The sequence below is a fragment of the Henckelia pumila genome, chromosome 2, assembly GCF_033568475.1.
Source record: "Henckelia pumila isolate YLH828 chromosome 2, ASM3356847v2, whole genome shotgun sequence".
Lineage (NCBI taxonomy): Eukaryota > Viridiplantae > Streptophyta > Magnoliopsida > Lamiales > Gesneriaceae > Henckelia > Henckelia pumila.
In genome coordinates this window covers 174,984,074-174,988,949 of record NC_133121.1, presented here as the reverse complement: position 1 = coordinate 174,988,949, position 4,876 = coordinate 174,984,074, and the positions used below count along the sequence as shown (strand labels likewise).

General features: G+C 34.9%; 1 long non-coding RNA gene across 1 annotated transcript; it reads right to left on the bottom strand.

Annotated features, from left to right (window-relative positions):
• Nucleotides 1–2,461: 2,461 nt before the first annotated feature.
• LOC140877117 (uncharacterized) lies at nucleotides 2,462–3,616 on the bottom strand. Its single transcript, XR_012149244.1, has 3 exons — nucleotides 3,402–3,616; nucleotides 2,828–2,942; nucleotides 2,462–2,674 (listed from the first exon to the last, which is right to left on the bottom strand). It is a non-coding gene; the product is annotated as an uncharacterized lncRNA (long non-coding RNA).
• Between the last annotated feature and the right edge of the window lie 1,260 nt (nucleotides 3,617–4,876).

The window sequence follows — 4,876 nt, the reverse complement described above, 5'->3', positions numbered from 1 at the left end:
CCCAAATTAAATATACTCGGATAAAAATTAAATTACCTCGGATTACATTAAATAATCTTGGATTCAATTAACTAATCATTGGCCTTACATTTCTCCCCCACTAAGACATAAGTTCGTCCTCGAATTCATAAACAGTCAAGATATGCAGTCTGTATACTCATAAGAATAAAGAATAACTGTAAACTGAATAAGAACTCACATCAGTGTAATAGATAAGGAAATCGTTGTCTCATGTCGTCTTCAGCTTCCCATGTCGCTTCTTCAACTCCGTGCCGACTCCATTGAATCTTCACCAATGGAATGGTCTTCGTTCGGAGTTTTTTTACCTTCCTATCGAGTATCTAATTCGGCTGTTCAAAGTAGCTAAGAGTTTCATCCAACTCAGCTTCATCAGGTTTCAAGATATGAGATTCATCAGGTTGATACTTGCGAAGCATCGAGACATGAAATACATCATGGATACCAGATAAAGATATAGGAAGAGAGAGTCGATAAGCAAGATTGCCTATCTTCTCCAGTATCTCATACGGCCCAATAAATCGCGGAGATAACTTCCCTCGCTTGCCAAATCTCACTGTGCCCCTAAACGGTGAAATCTTCAAGAACACTCTAGCTCCCTGTTCAAAAGATAATGGCCGACGTCGAACATTTGCATATCTGGCTTGTCTATGCTGTGCTGTTCTCATTCTCTGTTGGATCAATTTCACTTTCTCAGTCATCTGTCTAATCATATCCGGCCCTAACTCAAGTACCTCAGACACATCATCCCAATATAATGGTGATCGACACTTCTTCCCATATAACGCTTCAAATGGTGCCATCTCTATACTCGTCTGATAGCTGTTGTTATAAGAAAATTCCACAAGTGGTATGGAATCTTGCCATGTAGTACCAAAATCAAGTACTACAGCTCTAAGCATATCCTCAAGAGTCTGAATAGTTCGTTCAGATTGTCCGTCAGTTTGAGGATGATAAGCAGTACTCAAATGTAAGCGCGTACCTAGAGCTTCCTGTAGGCTATGCCAAAAGTGCGAAGTAAATATAGGATCTCGATCAGATACAATCGACTTTGGCACACCGTGCAATCTTACCACTTCTCGAATATAGAGATCTACCATTTGATCAAGACGATAAGTCATTCGGTAGGGAATAAAACATGCAGATTTCGTCGATCTGTCAATGATCACCCAAACAGCATCGCATCCTCGGGATGATCGTGGCAATTTTGTCACAAAATCCATGGAAATATGGTCTCATTTCCATTCAGGAATAGATAAACTCTGCAATAGACCTCCAGGCTTCTTCCTTTCAGCCTTCACCTGTTGGAAATTCAGACATTTTGATACAAATTCAGTCACATCAGACTTCATTTGTTTCCACCAGTACTGATTCTTTAAATCGTTGTACATTTTTCTGCCTCTAGGGTGAATGATGAATCTACTGCTATGAGCTTCTTTCAATATTTTCTGTGTCAAATCAACCACATCTGGAACAAAAAGTCGGTTATTCACATACAATACATCATCATCACTAACCTTATATTCAGACTGATGTCCTGATCTGATCAATTCAATCGACCTCTGAACATTCAAATCAGATTTTTGTGCTTCTTTGATTTGAATCAATAGTTCTGGCTCAGCACTGATAGCATATACTCTCATCGGTCTTCTATCTGTCTCAAATATATATCCAGAAATACAACAATCTTCAATCAAATTAGATACACCTATAGTAGACAAGGACAAAGCACATACCTTCCTACTTAGGGCATCTGCTGCTGCATTCGAATTCCCTGGATAATATTTGATTTCACAATCGAAATCTTTTAATAAATCGAGCCATCTTCGTTGTCTCATATTCAGTTCCGACTGTGAGAACAGATACTTCAAACTCTTGTGATCAGAAAAGATTTTGAATTTCTCACCATATAAATAATGTCGCCTGATCTTCAATGCAAAGACGATCGCTGCCAATTCAAGATCATGAATTGGATATCTAACTTCATGCGGTTTTAGTTGTCGAGAAGCATAAGCGACAACATGTCCTCTCTGCATTAATACACATCCCAAACCTTGGTGAGAAGTATCGCAATAAACAACAAAATCACCATCACTACAAGAAAAAAGGTTAACAACAACGGTGAAACACTGTTGTCGTAGCTAGTTTAAAACTGTTGTTAAAAACCGTGTTGTTAAATGGGACGCTCAAAGACAACAGTTAAAAACCGTTGTCTTTTCTGGCAAAGACAACGGCTTTACAACGGTTAAAAACCGTTGTCGTTTCTTTCAAAGACAACGGATTTTAACTGTTGTCTTTGAGCATGCCTTTTTAATAACAGAGCTTTCAACAACAGTTTTAAACTATCTACAACAACGGAGAAAAACCGTTGTCTTTTTAATATAAAAAACAAAAAAAAATTAATATATAAATTTTCAATATTATAAATCAATCAAAATTTAAATTTTGGAAAATTAAATTTAATATGCAATTTTTTACTATTACAAATAACTCAAAATTAGAATTCTAATTCAATGCATACTACAAAATACACTTTGTTTTTATCAACTTCTCCTACTGCAACAATCTCTTTTCTCTAATGAACATCTCATCTTGCTTTAGAGAAGAGATAAGGCCTTGTCTTCATCAACTTCTCCTACTGCAACAACTTCTCCTGCTGCAACAGAAACACACTGTTATATGTATCAAATGTAAATTAATAAGTATTGAAATTAATAGAAAATATATATGTGAAGCTTGCAGACATATGTTTTGAGACAATTTAAAGGTCTTTAACCTGTCCAGAAACATAATCTTAAGAATTAATTACCTGATTTGAGATTTCTTGTTTTAAGATTGCTATGAAAATTAACCATTGTAATGCGTAAAATCTTGACGAAATTGTAGAGGCCATCACCTAGAAGGAGAGCAATAGATATGGAAACCTGCCAAGATAACATACGCAAATCAATAAAATTCAGGGCTCTTGCATCATCCCATAGCATTCCAATTCCCATGTAAGTCATTCTAAAATCTAAGTAAAATCATAAGCATAATATAAAACAAAATTAAAAGCTCTTATCTACATTAGACTTCTCATCAACTAAGCAGAGAAAGTAAAATCCAAAGTAACCAGATTATTTAACTTTGATAAGAAGAGATCATTCAACAAATTCAAATACTCGATCATTCAACAAAATGCATTCAGATCCAAATGGACCGATCTACGCAAACATTATCTCATTAAGAAAACCATATATTTTGATCTATTCACCATGGATCTAATGTAGAGGTAGCAGAAGATTCAAGCAATCAACAACAAAGAATCAAAAGCAATCGAGCTAAAACAGAAGAAAACACTTAGCTGAAATCTGAACAGCGATATACTCACGTCGAAAACTCACCGGAAAAGTGAAACGATCTGCAAAATTTGGGCTTGGATCAGAATAGTTCCAAGCTTCAAATCCAACCTATAAACAGCCAAAATATCATAGGAATTGGCTGGAAATCGGATGGAAACGAAAGGAAATCGGGATTGGAAGACATCACGCAGTCACTTTATTTAGATGAAACTTCTGCATGTGTCGATCATGAAAATTCCATGCAAACACTTTACCTAAAAAACCTTATACATAAAACTTTAGAACCACTTGAAAAGGAGGAAAATGTTGTGGCTATACTTGTACATAAAAAAAAAATTATTAAAATGAGATGAAAACTTATAAAAATACATACATGTGCTAAGAAAATTGTAGCACACAAAGTAACTTACCTAAGTACGCTTCCATTCATAATCAACAGTTCTGTAACATGCAGGAATAAGTATCCAAATTCATGCAAAGAATGAAACTATCATTAATATAACACGACGGGAAGAGCTCATGATATACAAGTTAATTAAACAATTTCTTAGTAAACACAAGAACTAGTATGGGTGAAAACAACAGTGTGTAAAAGAAGATTATCAAATCTATAGAATATAGGACAAAATTAATATCAAATCTAATGAAACAAAACAGCGGTAATGATTCGGTTTTGCCCTAACCCTTCCTAAGTCCTAACAAATTGAACATTATGTCTTTTAGATTTGGTTTTGCCCCTGAATTTTATGTTGGAAGCATATTAACAGTACAAAGGTGTTTTCTGCAATTGCAAGTTTAGAAATCTAATATTTTTATATATATTTAGTTTAGTTTCAAATTACGGTAAAATAAACATATATTTATTCATAACCATAACAATCACGCAAAGTAATATTGAAACCAACAAAAATACAAAATCTGGGCAAAACAAAACATGGATATAATCTATATATGAATATATGATGGCAAATGACACCTTTGCATACGTAAATTTTTTCAAAAATATAGGGCACGTCACTCCAACAAATAATGCCATGAGATGTTCACATATTCATTATAAAATGATTTGTTTAACTCCAAGCCTTGAAAGCAGCTAACATGTCATGAATCACATAATACCATTCCTTGAGTTATCAAAGAGATTAGCCGCAAAAGGGGTCCTGATTTCATATGTTTCCACCCCAAAAAACCTGCAGAGATTACCTCCAATTCCATCAGATTTGCAGCCTAGAATAAATCTTGTGGAGATCCCATTGCCAAGAGTCGAAGGCTTGCCCGAAATTTGTGGAGCAACCGTTAATCTACTGGAAAACCAAATACAGTTGTTGAAAATAGCATACGACCTATTAGCTCAACCACTTAAAACACTCATGATCCAAAAGGGTATTCCTGATTTGATACTTTTTGACTTTGCTTCAGATTGGCTTCCAGAAATGGGTGCAAAATTCAGCGTATCTACCAACACAAAGTTCCTATCTTTAGTTTAGTTTCAAATTACGGTAAATAATAAAAAAATA